Source organism: Dunckerocampus dactyliophorus, chromosome 8 (genome assembly GCF_027744805.1).
Source record: "Dunckerocampus dactyliophorus isolate RoL2022-P2 chromosome 8, RoL_Ddac_1.1, whole genome shotgun sequence".
In the NCBI taxonomy this organism is placed as follows: Eukaryota; Metazoa; Chordata; class Actinopteri; order Syngnathiformes; family Syngnathidae; genus Dunckerocampus; species Dunckerocampus dactyliophorus.
This window is the reverse complement of record NC_072826.1, coordinates 31347293-31369562: the sequence shown is the minus strand read 5'-3', so window position 1 is coordinate 31369562 and position 22270 is coordinate 31347293.

Below are 22270 nucleotides of genomic sequence, written 5' to 3'. Positions count from 1 at the left end.
AATATTTTACTCTCCCTTCACTGACAAATGATGTTGTTTTTTTTTGCGTTGGAATTTTACTGCAGCAGCTCAAATCTTCTGCCCACGAGTCTGGCACTGTTTCACAAAAATCATTTGCCCAATAGTGCAAGCTATTTAAAAGACATGTCTTTTTATGCTTAATTCAGTTCCGGAGCTGTTTGTGCTAACCTGACTCGAAAAGCTTGAAGTTTATGTGATCCTGTTTTGGCTCATTCATTGTGAGGGTTTGACAGAAATAAATTCATTCAAAAATGAAGTGCACATTGCCAACAGAAAAGTTTTACTAACACAAACAAATTTAAAGAATAATAATTATGTTAAAGATAATATAAAAATAAATAAGAATGAATAAATCATAAATATATATGTATTTGTTTTATTGTGTTAATTATGCGCTGTGCTGTGTCTTTGGGTCCCCAGAGAGGCGCTTAGACGGCAAATAAAATGCATTATTGCTGTCAGAGCCGCCCCTGCCTACATGCAGAACACGTGCTGTGCGTAGGGCCCCACGATCCACGGGGGGCGATTTTGCACAAGGGAGCACATTCTCAGCAAAGGATGATGAGTAATGTGAAGAATGACAATAAAAAGGCAGAATGATGAGCAGAGAGGGTGGCTGGACTTGGGGAGCACACAGGACTCACCTCTCATGGTGACATCAGCTGATGTGCGCAGGGTTCTGAACAAAACAAACCCACGAAAAGCAGCAGGCCCAGACAACATCTCAGGACGTGCACTTCGGGTTTGCTCATCAGAGCTAGCTGATGTGCTTGCTGACATATTTAACCTGTCGCTTGCACAAGCATCTGTACCGACCTGCTTTAAGTCCACCACCATAGTGCCCGTACCCAAGAAGAGCAACGTGACCTGCTTGAATGACTATCGCCCTATAGCACTCACTCCTATTGTTATGAAGTGCTTTGAAAGAATAGTCATGACCCACATCAAAAAGAGCATCCCGGCAACTGTGGACCCTCCACAGTTTGCATATCGCCAGAACCGGTCCACGGATGATGCAGTCAACACTGCCATCCACACAGCCCTTTCTCACCTACAGGGCCAGGACACATATGTCAGAATGCTATTTATAGACTATAGCTCTGCTTTTAATACAGTCAGCCCCCACAAACTCACAAATAAGCTCCTCACACTTGGCCTGTCACCCTCCCTCTGTAACTGGGTGTTTAACTTTCTCACAGGCAGGCCCCAGTCAGTCAGAGTCCACAATCGCACATCCAGCTCAAGAATTGTGAGCACTGGGACCCCACAGGGGTGTGTGCTGAGTCCGCTCCTCTACACGCTCTTCACCTACGATTGCGTGGCCTCCCAGAACAACACCAGCATCATTAAATTTGCGGATGACACTACAGTCATCGGCCTGATCACTGGTGGTGTTGAAACGTCATACAGAAGAGAGGTGGCGGACCTCATAGCTTGGTGTCGTGATAACAATCTCCTTCTCAATACAGATAAGACTAAAGAGATGATCATCGACCCAAGAACAAGGGAAAAGGAGCCGCATAGACCCCCGTTTATTGATGAGACTGAGGTGGAGAGGGTGAAAACCTTCAAGTTCCTTGGCACACACATCAGCGAGGACCTCACCTGGTCTCACAACACCCAACAAATTATAAAGAAGTCCCAAAGGAGACTGTACTTCCTGAGAAGACTGAGGAAATTTGGCATGTCCACCACAATCCTGAGTTGCTTCTACAGATGCACTATGGAAAGTGTCCTTACCGCCTCCATCACTGTTTGGTACGGTAACTGTACAACATGTGATAGGAAGGCACTCCAGCGGGTGATCAAGACCTCACAGAACATTGTTGGGGCAGCCCTCCCCTCACTGCAAGACATTTATAAAACTAGAGTCCTACGAAGAACACACAACCTCATCAAGGACAGCACACATCCACAACACTCATTATTCACACTCCTACCGTCAGGCAGACGCTACAGGAGTTTGAAGTCCAGGACCACAAGGCTGGCAAACAGCTTTTACCCACAGGCCATCAGGCTTCTCAACGAAGCACTCACACACGCCGCACACAACACACGCACACACTCATAGCACTTTATTTATTTATTTATTTGTATTATTTATCTGTATTAATGTCTCTTCTGTTGTTGTTGCTTAATTTATTGGTATTTATGTTTCTTATGTTCTTATTCTTTCTTGTGTTTTCTTTCTTTTCTTGGGAGAATGAACAGAATAAGATTTTCATTGCATAGTAGAACTGCTGTTTTACTATGCACATGACAATAAAACTCTTGAATCTTGAATCTTGAATCTTGAATCCACCAGCTACTCATCAGCCATCAGATCCTGGTGGTGTAATGGTACAGCTGCTCCTTTTTACAGCAGACGGTGTGGGTCAATCCCAGCCTACAACGCTTAAAGAAAAAAAAATTGTCATTTTGCACAAAAAATAATATATTTGTCTCCCATATTTTTGTATTACTCAAGTCCTGACCTGAATCCTATTGAGATGCTGTGGCATGACCTTGACAAGGAAAAGCCTCCAATGTGGCTGAATGACAACAAGTCGCTGGAAGAGACTCATTGCAAGTTATCACAAACGCTTGATTGCAGTTGTTGCTGCTAAGGGGGGCCAACCACTTATTAGCTTTAGGGGGACATCACTTTTTCACACAGGGACATGTAGCTTTGGATGTTTTTCTCCCTTCATGATAAAAAATTTAATTGAAAAAGTGCATGAAGTGTTGAGTTGTGTTGTCATTGGCTAATATTTACATTTGCTTGATAATCTGAAACATTGAAGTGTGACAAACATGCACAAAAATAAGAAATCAGGAAGGGGGCAAACACTTTTCACACCGCTCTATATGGGCCACATGGTGTGTGCTGTTTTGTTGACCAGTATTCACACCAGTCTCCTTTTCCCATGTGCTTTTGGGATAAACAGCCTGGGAAGAAGAATAAACCTAATGTGATCTGTGCAGTAACAAAACTTATGTTTGGAGAGAGGTAGCGGATCTCCTACCAGCACCAGCCATTGCAGCTGGACAGCCTGAGGGATAAACAGTGTTTGTGTCCAGTGGGCACAAAGCCAGAGACAACTGGGTCATAATATCAACACAACAGTCCTGAATATTTGAAAATGGTTGTGCATTATGAGCCTGAATGTGGACCCTGCCGGGGAGCCAGGAGTCATAAAGCTATACGAGGTGATGTATGTTCATGTTGCATGTTGGACATGTGGGAGAAACTGCTGAAAAGAACGGCAGACCAGTAGAAAGATGTACAGGATGATGTATGACGTTGCCCCCAAAACTGGTCCAATATCATCGCTGATAGAAATGTTTGTGCTCAATGTAGCTCGGTACAATCCAACATCTTGAGGTTCCACCAAAATAGACAGCGCTGTCTTCTTTTTTCTCCCAGATGAATGGTTGTTCCACTACTCCCTTAAAGGAACAGTAAAGAACAGCAGTGCTGAGATGGTGCAGATTTCGTTAGTCTGCGTCACAATCACTGAGTGCACAGCTAGGATATGGGGACCCGGGGCGGCTGTAAGACGAAAATGGTTGACGTGCGGTGAGGTTCATGGCTGGTGAGGCAGTAACTTTAGTAATGGTAATACAGTAATCCCTCGTTTAATTGGCTCTAAACCCAACCATGATAAGTGAATTTCTGTGAAGTAGGATTCCTTATTCATAAATGGAACTTTTGTAGTTAGAAAAGCTGTTTCTGACCTTCTCAACAGGGTTTTTAACATTATTACAGGCTTCTAGACATGAAATAACACCCCTATAGTCACCTTTAAACTCCTGTTACCAATATTGTAGACATAATAAGAGTAAATACGCCATTTAAGACCTAAATAAGACTTGTGCCGTGTGCACCCTAGGGGAGCTGAGGGAGTGGCGGACAGGGAGAGGCGGACAGGAAGTGACGTTGTTAGTTCAGAGTTGAGTTTCAGCTTGCTGTAGGCTATTATTGTGCCTCAAATCTGCAATAAAACCCTGTTGTTCCGGCGATCAAGTCTGGCGCTCGTGTGTCGCACCAAAACCTTACATTAACATTACTGACACTTAGTGGCCAGTGTAGAGCACTACATATCGTCATCGTCTTTGAATGCGCCTTTTGAATGCTTTGTATTTGTACTTTAGTGAATTTAGCCATTTTTATGCTTGCAAATGCTTCATTTGGGCACAAATGAAAAAAACATTTGCTTAAATATGCATATGTTTTCACTAGGGATGTCCAATATTGCCTTTTTTGCCAATAACCGATATGCCGATATTGTCCAACATCGTTCTGTCTGTCTGTCGATCGATCTCGTACTTCTGTTGTTTAGGTTGCTTACTGACCCTCGACGTGGGTAAAAATGTCGACTGACAATGAGACAACAAGCTAACGAGTTAGCTAACGTCGGTGCTATCTGAAGCCCAGTTCCGACTGCGAGGAATAACACAGAATCCATCCATCCATTTTCTCTACCGCTTCTCCTCTTTAGGGTTGCAGGGGCATGCTGGAGCCTATCCCAGCTGACTTTGGGCAGTCGGGGTACATCCTAGACTGGTGGCCAGCCAATGGCAGTGCACAAACAACCATTCACACTCACATTCATACCTATGGACAATTTTAGAGTCTCCAATAAAGCTAACATGCATGTTTTTGGAATGTGGGAGGAAACCGGAGTACCCGGAGAAAACCCACACACACACGGGGAGAACATGGAAACTCCACACAGAAATGCCCAAGGGGAGAATCCAACCCAGGTCTTCCCATCTGCAGACTGTTAGTGTGTTGGGCAACATGCTAACCACTAGACCACCGTGCAGCCCCTTTATCGTATCCATATGCTTCAAAATAGGACTTTTGTCAGGTTCTGTAACTTTAACTGCAAACTTAAATGCAAACTCCACAAAGAAATGCCCAAGGGAGAATCCAACCCAGATCTTCCCGATCTCCAGACTGTGACTGTGTTGACCAACATGCTAACCACTAGACCACCGTGCGGCCCAATAACACAGAATGTGATGAAGTATTTCCACAAATTGGCGCCGCTGGATGCCTTGATGACGGCGAGTATGGGAGCCCATAGAGCAGGGGTCACCAAGGTTTGTCCTTGTGAGAGCTACTTTTACAAAATGAAAATGGCCAAGAGCTACTCATTTTTGTAACATTTATTTTCAGAGCTTATTTTAAAGCCAAACAAAGCAAATATGCTTGTTTTACCAGAACATGAACAAAATGCTGGTGTCCACAACTCACATGTTGTATTTCACAATGCATTTCTTTCTACTGTTCTTTCATTATTAACTGGACACCTGAATGAAAAGCAGGCTTGCGGGCACCTCATGTGGACTTGGGGGCTACCTGGTGCCCGTGGGCACCACGTTGGTGACCCCTGAAATAGACCTTTATATTTATACAGCAGTTTTTTATTATCAGTTTTCATTATAGGGAAAACCCGATACAGATATAAACAGATATTACATTTTTATGCCAATATCGGGCCGATATTGGTGGGCCGATATTATCAGACATCCTTTTTTCACTAATAATAGGCCGTATTCAACCATGAAACAACATGAGTTATTTATTATTCAAACCACAAATTGGTGAGGGACGATTGTATTGTATATTAAAAATGCGCCCTTTCTGTTATTTGTATGCCCAAACATTTTGCACCTCAATCATTATGAATGTAATTATTGATGTTTTGTGTGCTAATGCGTTTTTGGCCTTTTATCTCCAAGAGAATCTCCTGAGATTGTTATCTTAATAGTCCAAATTAGCTTTTTTTTTTTTCATCAGAGTACACCTCTCTCTCGCAGCTCTCAAGGGAACACAGAATAGCTCAGCAAAGCCCCAGGTTGAGGGAGCCTTGTCTGTCACTAGCCTAACCCCCTACAGGGAGCATCTCGCTAGGGCTGTTTATTGTTCACGTTATCTCATTCCGATGCCAAATCATTCCTTTCGCAACTTTTTTTCCAAGTTGAACAGAAATATAAACACAATAAATGTAAGATGGGCCTTACATCTCAACATTATTTGTGGCTTCACTTTGTTATGGATTTGCAAAAAAAAAAAATCGTATTAATGCAAATTTTATGTATTTTTTTTGACTAAATTAAGCATTTTCAAGCATATAAAATGGCTAAATGACCTAAAACACGAATACAATCAAAATACGCATTGAAAGATGTTGATGATATGTAGTGTTCTACACTGGTCACTAGGTGTCAGTAATGTTACTGTAATAGGGCCCCAATGAAATCCCTTTTATTTTTTCCCAAATTCCATTTTATTTTTTTCAAAATTAAATTTTTTCCCTTGAAATCTTTTAGAATTCCAGTGTTTTTTTTCCCTTTCACCCTTCCTTTACCAGCATAGAGCACGTACTTTTTGGGTTAGTGAATAAAAAGTCCATTAACTAAATGCCCAAATCCTTACATTTATTGATGCAGTACCTCTGTTACGGTCTTTGCAGGTAAGAATCCCAGACGCAGAGCCCCTCCACACAGTCTGAGTGAAAAACTAGAAGTCTTTCATGAACACAACAGAACCTAACAAAATCATTGGACAATCATTTTGATGCAATTGCAATGCAGATGTGGCAAACAGCGCTCTTATTTTGAAGGCCGGAAGTCTGCTGTGTGTGTTGAGAATGTCTGTTCCGGTTAAGATGAGCTGTGTGCAAAAATAAAATGTGCCTCTCGTTGTTTTTCACAGCTATCCCAGCTAGCTTCCATTTATGCTCGGTAAGAGGAGTTTTTCAGCCAAATTTCGCTTGTGTCTCAGGTCGCCATGTCAGTATGTTTACTTTGGGAGGGGGTTTTTAGTGTTTGCGATGCAATTCCGCCGTGAATGAGTGGAATGCTTGCCCACACAAATGTTCCTCCTCGTCACGATGACGGTGGTTCACTCACATTCTGTCAACTTCCGTGAGATTCTGCGTTCAACAGTAAATTCCGTTTTTATTGGCCAATTCCGCGATTCCCTGCTGTAATGTTCGGTGAGACACACAAAAGCCAGACATGATCGCAGAAACAATAGGCTTTTATTGCAAGAATTATCTTACAACAGGCACAATGATCCCTAATAAAAATCTCTAATAAAAACACACGCTACTGTTGCTGCAGTAACCCGCAACGTGACTTCCTGTCTGCCCGCCACTCAGCTCCCCTAGGGAACACTTTTATAGCAACACACATGGGCACGAGTCATATTTATGTCTTAAATGGCTTCTGTGTTAGGTAATACGAGTGTAAAGGTGATTACAGGGGTGGTATTTCATGTTTAGCGGGCTCTGAAAATGTTTCTATGCTCTAATTCTGAAAATATTCAATTTTTATACAAGGAATCCCACTTTGCGGAAATTCTAAGGTAGTAAGTCTAGTCCTGTGTGTGTTTTTTAATGGCTCCCCCTCTGTTGTTGGAGGAATGATCTGCTCATCCTATCAGTGGAGCAGGACAGTGATAGTAATCTGCCACTGAAACTGCTCTTCTGTGGGGAGATGATGCTGTGCGTTGGATGATGCTGGTTGTCCGTGATGGAAAGGAGCCTCCTCGGTGTCCTTTGCTGGGCCACGGATGTCAGGCTGTCCAGCTCAGTGCCAGTGACAGAGCCTGCCTTCCTTACCAGTTTGTCCAGGCGTGCGGCGTCCTTCTTCTTGAGGCTGCCCCCTAGTCTAACCATAGGGTGGTCTAACCATTTTTTTTCCATGACTGTACTTAAAGCCAGCGCTCTCAACAACTGAATATGGTCGTAATCTCATGGCTATAAAAACTCCAACACCGTGTGTTACTCCTTTGGCCCGTCAGAGTTGCTTGCTAGAAGTTGTTTATATGCTGAAGTTACTGTATCGGTGTTTGCACCAAGCTGCTTTTCTTTCTGTATGAATGTAACATTCACTGCCGCATGATGCCGCTTTAAGTGTGCTAACATGTTAGACGTGTTTCCTGCAGCATACCCGATATCGTTATAGATATTATCGTTATCGTGAGTCTTACTCCCAATACTGGATGAGGCCCAGCCTCACCCAGACTCTACCTCCAGTGGCCCCTGGGTAAACTGAGTTTGAGACCCCTGGTCTACAGTATATGTGTGTGCCCCTGGTAGGTGCGTTTCCTGCATAGGACTATATTTTGAAAGCATATAATTCCCATCTATTACTGTTTGGGTGTGTTAGTTTGTAGGCGGAGGTCCATTTGGCCCTGGAGACTCGCGGGATGTAATCTTACTTTTTCATGCTCACATTCTAGCTCAGTGCATTTGGGATTGCAGACCGCAACCGAGGCACGTCACTTCAGCACATTTGCGTTGCTTCTGGTAGATATGCATTCATAGCGGCTAGAACGCCATTCCCAGCAGGCATTGTGAGATGGATGACGGCAAAATGAAAGATGCTTGTTCACTTAAAAATTCTATTTTTTTCATATACAGGGATGTAATAAGGGGTGGCTCCAGCGTCCTTGTCTACCATGTGCAGATCTGCAGTCAAGCGATGAGGGTTTGACCTCAAGGGGATATGTTTGTAAAATTGGATTTTGCCTGTAATTTGATGCATTATCAGCACGCGCTGATCACATGTGACAGCATATTGGGCTCAAAGGAAAAGTGCTTTGGAATTGTGCCCATCATCCACAATCCTGATGTGAAACGTGAACACATATTTCTTTCCCTTTTCTGTGCGTTCTAACGAGATAAAACGAGTTAGCATGAGCCAGTCATGGGAGGTACCTATTTTGATGATAAAGCCCTAAAAAAAAAAAAACAGTGTTCCATTTCCATAAGTGAACCAGCTAACACGGAAAACTAAATTCATCTGGCAGAGTAACACGACACCTCGCTAGTCTCAGCGTCACCCACAACGCCTCAAGCCACTGCAACAGGACAGACGCAAGAGTGGATACTACTGGCTCTCCATTTTGCTAGGAAGACTCAACAAGATGCTCGTTTGCTGCCAGCGTTTTTGACCTGAAGACTGGAGCAGACGTTTTGTGCTGGAAGGCACAGCCATCCCAGGAGAGCGGACATTGGAAGTGTCGTCGCTGTTTCTAGGCTGACGGAAGCTCCTGTGGGCTACGTCAAATCAACGTGTTACATGTTGTCATATGGGGTGGCTGTGGCTCAGGAGGTAGCGCAGGTCGTCCGGAAACTGGAAGGTTGGCGGTTTGATCGTCTTTGCCCAGGCTTGCGCCCTGCCCGGCGGCGCTACCATTGTCTCTCGAGACGGAGGGATGCTTACATGTTATCATCAAGGTACTTGTAGCTGTCAACGCATGATCACATAAACGTTTTTTAGAGGGCTCTTGTGAAATAGGTGCATCCCATGACGTGCAATGTTAGCTGGCTCATGCTAACTCGTTTTCTCTTTTTAGAACACACAGGGAAAAGGGAAAGAAGGATTGTGGATACGACTCAAGAGTCAAGACAAGGTCAGCACTTCCTAGAAAAGACGAGATGCTTTTGACAATCATGCAGAAGTTTATGCGCATTTTCGTCTGTGATGGCGTTTTAAACGCACTCATCAGGCGCAGTGGGAGGTTAAAGACGAGATGTCAGCAATAATCTCTCTCTGCCTGTGGGAATCTTTTTGGCTTTCCTTTGAATAAAATGGCTCTTCCTCCACGACGTGCAGCCGATGTTCTCCCATCACCGATGGCTTGACAGGCAGCTTGCGTTGAGGAAAGAGAGTATGCTTCTGGTTCTACACGTGACTTTGTCCAAAACTGCTGATCATGTCGGTCCAACTCGTTGTTGTGCCCGTCACTGAAGTATTCATGACCATGGAGGAATTAGCCAAAGACGGTAATTGAGGAAGTTTGAAACAAGTGAAAGTGTTTCAACGATTTGCTGTGAGGGGGGGGTGCTGGAGGCGGCCTCAATGCAGGCAGCGACAGAAAGAAGAACATCTTTTCTCACAGGAACTGTTGGTAATAAAGAGGAGAGCCAGACCCTCCCCTCAATAATTTCCTTGCGAAAAATGACCCTGGTCCGTCCCTCCTGAAATACACACAGCGTGTTGACTTCTGCCGTTTACAGCGGAACCTCGATTTGTTCCAGAAGGTCGGACTCTAACCGAAACGGACGCCAACCGAATCAGTTTTTCCACATAAGAAATCATGTAAATCCAAAGAAATCTACCGTCAATGAAATTCACAAAAGTTGGCAGGACAGGAAGCTCTGGAATTGGAAACCTTTTGCTTCCCAGACCGCAAGCAATTGGAATTGGACAATGAATCTACGACGCATGTTTGTTCCACTTTCAGGAGATCATCGCAACCTACACGGTCCTGTGTGAAAATGTGATTGTGATTCCTCCCCAGCGCTGGAAGAGACTCATTGCAAGTTATCACAAACGCTTGATTGCAGTTGTTGCTGCTAAGGGGGGCCAACCACTTATTAGCTTTAGGGGGGCATCACTTTTTCACACTGGGACATGTAGATTTGGATGTTTTTTCTCCCTTCATAATAGAAAGTTTCATTTAAAAACTGCATCAAGGGTTGAGTTGTGTTGTCATTGACTAATATTTACATTTGTTTGATGATCTGAAACATTTAAGTGTGACAAACATGCAAACACTTTTCCACACCAGTGACCCATCCCAGTGAAGAGTTTTTCATAAATGCCGTTTCCATCATATTAAGCATCCAAACATGAATCATACACTCAGTCATGCCTCACCAAGTACGAAGACGCAAATGCTCTACCTGAGTGTCAAGGCTGAAAGGATTACACAACCAGGCTGCCTTCGTCGCCGCATCAACAGCCTGTCACCACGTTACCATGGTTGCATCACTAAGGTTATGTCAGTGTATCTGCAACGGGTGCATTTCATTTTTCAATGAATAATCATGTCCGTAAAAGCCTGCCAACACATTTTTTTAATTGGACTCCCATCTTCGTCCTCATCTACCCCCGTTTTCCCAGAGTTGTGTGCACACTTTAATGGCTTGGGGACAAATGATCTTCAGCAGGGTTGTGACTTTGGTCCTCTCCCCTTCACGGAAACTCTCAAAATCCTGAAGGTTTTAGGGTTGTCACCTGGCAACTCAATATTTCAGTTAAGGTCAAACCATCCATCCATCTCATTGGGGCTCATTGGTTAGCTTGAACCCATCCCAGCGGACAAATTGCAGGGCATACTGTATGTACGTCAGGAGTGTCCAAAGTGCAGCCGGCTGTTTTTTTATTGCCCCGTGGCAAAAATACAATTTAACAAGAAAACAAAAAAAAACAACAACAGCTGAAGTGGCTGCCATTACAAGACTAAAGTCAAAATATTAAGAGGAAAAAGCAGTCATCTAACAAGAAAAAGTCGTTATTGTATGAGAATAATGTCGTAATATTATGAGGAAAAAATACGGTCATTTTAGTAACATCGCCCGAAGTCAGCTGGGATAGGCTCCAGCATGCCCCCGCGACCCTAATGAGGATGAAGCGGTATAGAAAATGGATGGATGGCTGGATTTTAGTCACAACAAGTAAGTTGAAATACTACAGAAAAATGATTTAAAACAACACATTTTTGGAAAATGAGGTCGCAGAAAAGTTCTAATGTTACAAGAATAAAGTCAAAATATTACAGAAATAAAGTTATAATTCTAAGAAGAAAATTTGCAAGAAGAAAGTGGAAATAGTTGAAAAAAAATCAATAAAAAGGAAGTTAAAAAAACAGCTATCATTTTATAAGAATAAAGTAAAAATGTTAAGAGAAAAAAGTCAAAATTTTACAATAATAAACTTACGAGGAAAAATAATGTGGTTTTAGTAGCATACTGTAGTGTAGACATATTAAAGCAAAATATGTTTTTTAAAAATAAACAAGTTGTCATTTTGGGCAAATGAATTTCAGGAAAGTGTTCTAATATGGGAATAAAGTCATTATATGATGACAAAAACATTTCCGAAGATTATTTAACAAGAAAGTTGACAATTAAAAAAATTGCAAAAATGTAAAAAAAGGACCAAAGACGGAAGTTGATGTTAATAACAGATGTTTTGGTCCAGATCGTCTCGTTGTTTCTTGGAACGTCCTAGCGTCTCTACACGTGTTGCTCCACATCATGTGGAAAAAGTTTGGGCTCCCCTGAAATAGACAAACAATCATTCACACCGACGGGCAATTTAGAGTCTCCAGTTAAACTAACACGCATGTTTTTGGAGAAAGACTTTGCAGGCACGGGCGAGAACATGCAAACGCCACACAGAGAACGCCACACTTGCAAACGACTGGCTGTGAGGCACAGCTAGCACCTCGTGACCGTTCTGCCCTTCACTCAATCTTAATGACAAATTCATTTACATCCTTTGTGTAATATTTTTCTGCATTTTTGGGGTTGATATTCTGTCTTTGTAAAACTAAACCTAACCATAAAAATGATGGACTGTTCATGCCTTTGACAACTCACTCGCTCCAATCACTCTTTTCCACTCCACAGATGACGGAGATGATATAAAACGCGTCATTAGTTTGAAAAAGTAAACGTTCTGTGGCCAAAAGGAATGAGACTATGAGTGTTAAACAGGTGGGCTGTAATGCAGAAGAAAAAAGAAAAAAGACAAAGAAAGCCTTCACTGCATCGAACATCAATTGAAAGATCACGATATGGACTAAAAATGACATTACACAATATTAAAGAATTGAAAACAAAATCCCTGGATGCAGACGGGGATCCGGCACACCCACAAAATTCTTCCATAGCCCATTTCCAACAATTCCTGAAAATGTCATCCAAATCCATTCAGAACTTAACAAGTTCTTTTGAACACAAACAAACAAAGAAAGAAATGATGAACACGTAAACAGCAATAAATGAAGTTAAGTTCTATAAATATGTCACAATGTGTCAGACAGGTGCGGGGGGGGGGGGGGGGGGGGAGGGGGGGGGGGGCTTTTATTGAATTATGGTCCTGGTCCTTTTTAACAGTTAATTGCGACACATTGACGTCAGTGGCTCGAGATGAATGCAGCCGTAATCAGCGTGCAAAGATGCGATTGCCCCCCCCCCCGTCATTGTGCAGGAACGCTGTTCAAATTGCACAAAGGAGCGATAGACTTGCTCTCACCGGTCTAACCGCTTATAGCTGGCTAGGAGGGTGTTCCCCCCCCCCCACACACACACACTTTTCATCACTTTTATAGCGCGAATCAAATATTGTTGTCATGGAAACCATCACCAGTCTGTGAACCACCTGTGTTGTATAAAGCGGCTGTGATTGAAAAGTAGCTCACGGGAGCGCAGGAGCGCAACACAATGAACGTACGTAGAGTATGAGCCCAGCTTTATGCTGGATTATTAGCAACAAAACACATGGAGATATGCTAAAAGGATGTGCTGTATATATTTCAAGAAAAAAACTGCATTTCAGCTTTTTGATTTGGGTGGAAAAGCGTATTATTAATATGTACTTGGCTCCCGTTTTTTTTGGTGTTTTTTTCAAATATTTCAAGTTTCTTCTTAACTCATTCAATCCCAGCCACTTTTCAAAAGACCACCCCTTCAGTGCCGGCCATGTAAACATGGAACCTACCGAAAGAAGGAGTAGACTCCCGTCTTTCATCAGGAAAACAAAGTTTGTTTCTACCTTTTTCCGTTCTTCAGTAATCAGCAGTAGAACATAGGTAAGTTTCAGGAAAATATCAGTTCCCGACTAAAAAGGAGAGAAAAGCAGCTTTTTGTGAAAAGATACATTGCAATCATAAATTGGACTTTTTTGCTTGTGTGACAGCTCAAACATATGAACAACTATACCAGCATAAACAACACAAAAGGCTTGTTTTACATCCAAATAACTTTATTTACAAATATAACACCAAGAACTGTTCACAATTTTCACATTTGAAACTGAACTATGTGTGTGCACGTGTGCTACACTCCTCCTTGCTCTCTCACTTCCTTCTTCCTGTCATGTGCGATTGCGTTTTTATGGCTTAAAAGCGTTCTGAGGTGAAATATGTTGCGTCATCACCTCTTTTTGCAGCTTCTGCAAAACAAATGTAAACGACGTCTAAATGCTGTATGTTGTTGGGATCCAACGTTCATGATTGTAAAAACGTTCAACGCGTCTTTGCTGTTGAATGACTTCAGTTTTCTTTTTCAGATTTTTTGGACTTTATTCCCTAATATGATCACTTTTTCCCCAAACAAATTTTCCAATTTTGTTGTGTTTGCTTCTCATAATATTACAGCTTTTAAAAAATTGCATGTTTTTTTCCTGAATGTTTCATCCCGATGCTATAATTCTTATTATTATGATATTATTAGAAAGTAGAAATATTTGGAAAATGTAAAAAAAACAACCAAAAAAAACACAAAAATGGAAAAAGAGCAAAGACCCAAGTCCATACTAACAATGCGCTTTTCCACCTACGCTGGTGTGAAAAAGTGTTTGCCCCCTCCTGATGTCTTATGTTTTGTATGTTTGTCGTTTCAGATCATCAAACAAATGTAAATATTAGTCAGTGACAGCATAACTCAGCACAAAATGCACTTTTGAAATGAAACCTTTTATTCTGAAGGGAGATTGTTTGAGGATCTGAAAGATTTAAGTGGGACAAACATGCAACAAAATAAGAAATCATGAAGGGGGCAAACACTTTTTCACACCCGTGTATGTGCGTATGAATGCTGGGGTTGACATATGGCGTCCTGCTCTGACATAACCTCTCCTCGTTGGGGAACGGAAACTCCTGAGGAGAAAATGTAAGGTGTATTTACGGCCTACAAATGGCTGCTGTCTGAAACGCCGTGAAGGAGAGCTGATCGCTGTGATGGAAGGCATGGAACATATTTCTAAGATGTAAAAGGCTGGGAATGGGTGGAGTCCGTATAACCGCCACCACATCACCCCCCGCAGAGTCCGCCTTTATCCCCGTCTTCCCAAGCAGTAAGATCCAAATGCAGCGCGACAGAGATAATGCCAATGATTGGCAGCATCTGATCAAGTTGGAGGACAACCTGAGAGATGAGGAGCTGATTGGTCGTGTGGTTTTTGCTTTGAAACATCTGATGGATAAAATGATCATCAAGTACCTTTGGCGCACGTGTCCCCCCGCCTGGAGCTGTGTATGAGCAGCATGGCAGTGAGAAGAAGCCGTCACCACATGGGTGACCAGCTCTTTGCTGTGCCCCCCCTCCCAGGTGGATGCCAACCGCAGGACCAGTTTCTCTTACAAGACAGAACCTTTGACAGGAACACGTTGTGTGAAGAAACACCAGCCTGTGCATTAAGAACGTATACCTAGCCAATCCTTATGAAGATATTTCTTTGCCAGAAATCAGTTCTTTTTTCTGACAACAAGCTAAAAACCTTATTTAGATTATTCTTCAGCAACAAATGAATATATGTTTGTCTTAAATTAAGAATGCAACTGATTTGTAAACTTTCTGCATTTAAGAACGGACTCAAAAACTTGTGAACTTCCATGCGAATCACGCCAGAAAAGAATTCTGATAGTGTTTATGGATTAGGTTTTCCTAAATGAAGTGAATTTTAGGTACAATCACACTTTTTTCTTTTTAATACAAAACCATTTGCTTCATGCTTGTTGAGAAGTTCAAATCGGTGAAGAAGTAACCAACATAACTAACATGCCGGCAAGAGGAGATGTGAGCTGCACGGTGGACGAGTGACAGCGATCAGGTAACCTGGCTTGCTAAACCCCCACAAATGGATGGTTGTTTGTCTGCAGGAGAGTCTCTCTTAAAGAACAGTGCAGGTTTCCCTCGCTCTGTCGCGGTTCACCTTTTGCCGATTTGCAGTTTGGCAGAATTTTTGTTTTGCTTCTTTTTTTGTTTTGTATTACATCGTATGAACGCCTGGCCCTTTAAGAAGCATTGCATCGTGGGAAGTTGAGTCTCTCTTTCTCGCTGTCTTCCCGCTCTCGTCTGTCTGCACCACCGATTGTTTTCTCCTTCCTGATTGGCTGTAGCCCGTTGTCAATCAATCTTCTTTCTTGCCGCCCTGCCTTGTCTCCTGTGTACACCGACAGCTTGCTTGCTTGCTGGCTTGTAAATGAATCTTCGGTTCGAAGGAGGAGGACTGCAGCAATATGTTTTAACCAGGATACAAAAATGCTACAGTACAGCGTAACGGCGCCAGGACGGAAAAACACACAGTCACGGCGGTGAAATACGCCTGAGTCACTTCACAATTTCTTGTGTCCAACCTGCAGGTTGATCATTAAAATTCAAACGTACTTTTGAACTTTTTTGAAAGTGTTTAAATTAGAGAGAAATGTGACAAAATGTTATTGCTCGTCCGAGAAAAGTCTTTAAAGTGTTTGGTGAGGGCTTTTACAGCCTTAAAACATACTGTATATAGTCATTGGAAAAAAATAAAAATCAATTTGGCTACTTCACGAATTTCACTTATTGCGGGCTATATGGATAAACGAAACACGATATCCTAAATCTAGAATATGTCAAAACATTTTGCTTAAATCGAGCCTCATAAAAGCAAGTTTAGGAATCGTATAAGAGCATTTGGCTTACTTCTTACCTTTGATTTCAATCACCTTGCTTATTTTAGGACTCATTTTATTCTTAAAAGTCACAAGAAAAGTATTCTAGTTCGAACAATTCTAGCCAAGCATGTGTTGCTTACCCCACTGGTTGATTTTTTTGCTTGAAATAAGAAAAGTTGTCTCATTTTAATATCATTTGGGCTTCTTTCAAGTACGGCTGTCTTGGCATATTGCAATGTCTGCATTTGGCACAACGCCATCCTTCCTCCCGCACGACAGGACGATAACAATGTTGGTGTGCGTCCGATCCGTTGGTGTGATGTCAGTCTGACAGATGGACCCGAAGAGCCCTGCACGACAGGCTGCTGGGGGCATCACCCAAGCTCAGCACATTTTGCAGGGCACTGGTCTAAAACGCTCCATACAGAACAACCTCATCACGGAGGTCGTCATGGATTTTGGATGAGCTCAATTTCTCATGGCGTATGTCCTAGGCTCCCGAAGTGGGGTATGCACACCCCCAGGGGTGCACAAATTGTCATAGGGCAGGGGTGTGGAAAGTGCGGCCTGGAGGCCATTTGTGGCCTGTTGTTGTTTTTTTAAATCGGCCTGTGGCACATTTTAAAAATATAATTTAACAAAAAATGGAAACAATTATTATTATAAAAATATATTATAAAAAATTATGAATATATATAAAATATATTCATATTTAAAAAAAATAAAAGAAAACAACAGGGTCAAAATATTAAAGATAAAAAGTTGTAATCTAGTGAGGAAAAAGTTGAAATAGTTGGAAAATAATATTTTAAAAAACAGCTGTATTTTTACAGGAACAATGCCAAAACATTAAGAGAAAAAAGTCGTATTCTGACAAGAAAAGTCACAATTTTCTGAAAATGAACTTGCAATATTATGAGGAAAAAGGTTTTCTTTTTTTCTCATTCCAAATTTTATTGTAACTTATTATCGTAACATTACAGCTGTTGTTTTTTTATTTTTCAATTATTTCAACTTTCATCTTTGCTTCTTGTAATTCTGACTTTATTACCATTATATTTTCATTTGATTCTCGGAACACTATCGCTTTTTACGCAACCTCATTTTCCAAAAATGACAGGTTTTTTCATTGTTTCTAATTGTTTATCCATCAGATGGATATCCCTTATCTCTCAGGGAGAGCCCAGCCACCCTACAGAGAAAACTCATTTCGGCCGCTTGTATCCACGCTTGTCATTTCGGTTACTACCCAAAGCTCACCCAGCTCACTTTGCACCCGACCCCTTTGTAACATGGGTCATACCTCTTCGGGCTGTGCCCGACCCAACCCCATGGGTGCGAGTTTTGGTGTCTAACCCAGAAAATATCGGAAGGACAGCTAGCATCGGCTCTGGCCGCACGCATTGCGGTAGGAAATGGATGAATGGATTAAAATGCATCAAATAGTTTTATATTTTGAACACTTTTAACACTGATTTTTGTAATGTTTTACCCTAAAATGTCAGTGAAAATGAAAATAAATACCTTTTCTCATGGACCCGTTGGAGAGACTATGTCTCTCAACTGGCCTGGGAACGCCTCGGGATCTGCCGGGACGAAGTAGCCGGTGGGAGGGAAGTCTGAGCTTCCTTGCTTAGGCTGCTGCCCCCGCGACCCAGCCTCGGGGAAACGGAAGAAGATGGATGGATGGAAATTTGATCATGTTAAGAAATGTCCGAGAGCCAGACACAGCCATCAAAATAGCCACATCTGGTTCCCGAGCCATAGGTTCCCTACCCCTGCTGTAGCGCCTGCCCATGTAAACCTGCCCTCAGTTGGAACCTGCGAGCTCTGAAACAGCTGGAGCTCCATGACTGGACCACAGCATGGATGCATGACAAATGACTGACTGTTTAAACATGGATCGTGTAAAACATTACAATTTATCAAACTTGTCTTAGAGAAACATTAGTGTCTTTTTGATCATCCTGCAGAAGTTCCAGGGGTAATTTTGTGTGGGCTTTATCACCATTAATATAATCCAGATTAAGCTCTCAAAGCCTTTGACAAAAATGAGCTTACTGTGTTATTTCTGGGGAGACCGAAATAGCACAGATTGTCTTGGCAAGTATTGATACACAATAGTGGCCATAAATAAACACACATGAAGACATTTCAATGTTGGACGCCCTTCCGCTCAATGAAAACATACTACAGCCCAGCTCAGGCGCACTCACCTGAGAAATAGTGCATATCCCCAGGACTATCAGCTTTCTAGAACAAATTTACTTCTAAAAACACATTAGAATCGTTTTCCTGCTGAGGTTTTAAGATGAAGCTAATTCATGCAAAGGATTAAAGGATGTGACAAAAGCCCACAAGATGGAGGTCTCTTTAGTTTCAACATCAGAAGCTTGAAAGAAAGAAAATGTTGGACTGATAGTGAATGCTAATTCGCATGAGATGGGGTCAGAAAGTCTCTTAGCTAAAGCAACCTATACCCTCAAGGTTTTACCTACATTTAGTGCCAGTTTTGGAACGATGTTATAACGCAGTAAAAGCCGATTTTAGAAATCTCATCTGGAGCCCAGTTCAGATCTTGGCCATAACGTAGGATGTTACACAAATCGCTGCTAAGGGCTGTTGGAGATGATATTCTCTGCAACCTACTAAAGGTCAAAGGTTAATTAAGCCAATCCCCCCCCCCACGTGTTTGTTCATCTCCAGTTAAGAGAAGGAAACAAAACTCACACACCAAATGAAGTTGAAGAATTGTATTGAGAATAAATCAGACAGAATAAGTCTACAGTTTCCAGAACTTTGTGCCCCGTCCCATCCACGGCTCCCCTGGTCCTCCACGCCATCTGAATGAGAGAGGGTCCTGAACTCTCCCCTCTTCCGCCGTTTAATAATTGTTTCCTCAGACCACTGGCCCCAGTCTCTCCAAAGATAACTTTCTCCCGGATTCTTTGACGAAGTTGTGTGACGCCAGCAGGTGATACTCGCTGAGTTGTTGACACTAACAGTATGTAGCATAAACACCACATACTTCTCAGTCTATCTCAAGGCTTACTGACTTGTTTGTGCCCTTATCTGGCTACTGGTACTGACTGGCCTTCACTATGTATGAGCACCTCACTATTTCTGTTTAACCTTTGACATACTCAGCTAATTGTTTAATACAGCATTATTTCTGTAAACTACTTGTAATTATTCACTAAGTTATTAGATTTATTGATTGATTGTTATATCTATACTGTACTTGTTTTAAGGCACTCAATTAAATAAATAAACATAAACAATAAACATCAATGCAAACAGTCATTGCAAAATCAACTTGTATATGTTTCTTGTATATGTGTTTAAATGTCACATCATCCATCCCTCAGAGAGATTTTGCACCCCCCATAAAACAGTCTTGTCAAGGAATTATACCAGTAATACAAGTAAAATGTTCCTCTACCCCCCAAAATAATGACAACACAAGGATACCGTGTCATCGTAAAGTTGATTCATTTTCCCACTTACTCTGGGAAGGGTTACACAGATGAACTGAAGAGTTGAGGGTACGCTGATCAGAAAGTTTCTAGGCATCTCAGAAGAAACAGTGAAGTTGGTGCCTTGTTGCAGTCTCTACTACCCCCTCGAGATGTGCCCTATTTTGAACACACACAAAGAGTTTGTAAGAAAGAAAACACTAACTCAAGACCACTGCAACAAATACACAGTGGAACCACCAAAGTTGATCGCCTTAAAAGTCGTACAGTTTGGAGTTCAGTCTAATTTTCCTGCAAAAATATGTCTCCAAAGTTGTACAAAAACAGGGAAAACCCGGTGCTCACGTGCGGAGAACATGAAACCTCCTGTACTGTCTGATTGTTGATGGAAGCAAAGGTTTTCCAAAAGTTGTGTAAAGCCGAGATCACAACCGCTCATATGGGCTCCTACGGTCGGTCTGTGTGCAAAAAAACGCAAGAAACGCATGGAGGGTGCGAGTGTGACATGTTGGTTTTTGAACCTTAGACTGGCCGTAGAGTTCTTTGTCATGTCAAACAAACTCTACGGGCGCTGACAGACTTACGCACTTCCTACAACTTCGTGCGTCGTCCGTACGGTCAATATGTTTCTTACGTAGGTTTTGCCGATGTCAGGTTTGGGCAAAATGTCAACTTGCGGACTCCTGTGTGTGTAGTGCGCCACACGTGCACGTCACATACGTAATTAGTGCTTCCAACGCATGTTCAGATATTTCGTATGTCCTCCATGCGTGTCGAGATCTTACTCGTGGTCGTGGTCACAACAACTATGTTCTCCACAAATACAATTTTAAAAAGGCTGCATATTGGGGAATACCAAAAATCGCAAGTCCTAAAAATTGTACATCCGGTTGTGACCTCGGCTCATGTTAGCTCTCACTTGTTAGCTCTCACGCCAAAAGCCCAGTCATGAAAGAAGCCGTCCATTATGTTGGCACAGCACTAAATTAAGGGCCATAAGTATACAATGGTTTACGTTAAAAAACTATGCAAATATGTTGCCTTGATTTGGGTACATTTCCCGGGTAGCGTACAATATGGTGCATGTCTTTTCTTGATATTAATGTACTTTGTGAGTCCAAATGTTTTTGTGACGTACTTTATCACAAAAAAGTCCCTGTGAGCACTGTGTTAGCATGGAAATCTGAAGCAGAAGTCATTGCTCCCCAACTCCGTCACCCCGTCTACGACGGCATCAGCGTTTGCCTCTGTAGTTCTTAGTTAGGTCTCTGCTTTTCTTATTGATCACAGCTGCAAAATAACCCACAATGAAGCCAAAAAACTTTGCAAGCGCCAGCACGTTGACAAAGAAGGTGAGAAAGAATTCAAGAAATAAATCATAACTCTTAGCAAAACACAACGGCGCTGTCTGAGGGATCTCTGCTCGTCCCTCGCCGCTGCCTCATAGCTGTCTTTGTCAACAATCAAGTCTTCCGTCAATGTAAACTGGAAATTAAATGTTCATTTATCACATTCATTCGTCATTTATATGCATTTCGAATGATCTTTTACATGTCAATTTATTTTTAAAAGTATTTTGTGTTCATTTTGGGTAGAACAGATTAATTGGATTCACATTATTTCTTATAAGAAACATTGATTCGGTTAGAGTACATTTTGGTTTGAGTAGGACATTTTGGAACAGATTGATTATCCTGATCCTGAGGTTCAAAATGTATGCTAACATACAGTCCAAGACGAAAGGGTGTGATGGCCAACTTGACAAGCACCAGCGATCACCAGTTCCGCTTCATAAAACACATAAGTAAGGGCACGCATTAAACGTGAAAGTCAGGAAGTGTATCTTGCGACATGCATTTATTTGGTAATCAAATACAAGCAGTCAACAAAGGTGAAGTATCCGCCGCGCAGATGAGCAGAAGTGGAGCTTCATCTGTGATTGTACATAAGACCACCGTGAAATGCGTGCCTGATGCTGGTCTGAAAGCTGCATAAACCCCTCCTCAATGCAACCCTGCGACAGAGCAAGAAGGCAGAGCTTGGACACACTCCTCCGTCGCCTGGCAACACCTCACCTTACTGTCGAAACACGCATGGGTGTCCAAAGTGTGGCGCGGGGCCATCTGTGAAACGTGGCTCATGGCAGAAATAAAATGAACAGAAGTGGAGAAATAATGCAAAAAAGGCATAATGTAACTAGAAAAAAGCTAAAATGTTTAAGCTACACAACAACATCATTTCCTGTCAATTTGCGGGACAATAAACATTTCAAAACTCAAATGCATCGTTTTGTGACTTGTTTGTTTGTCCAGTCATTTTTTCA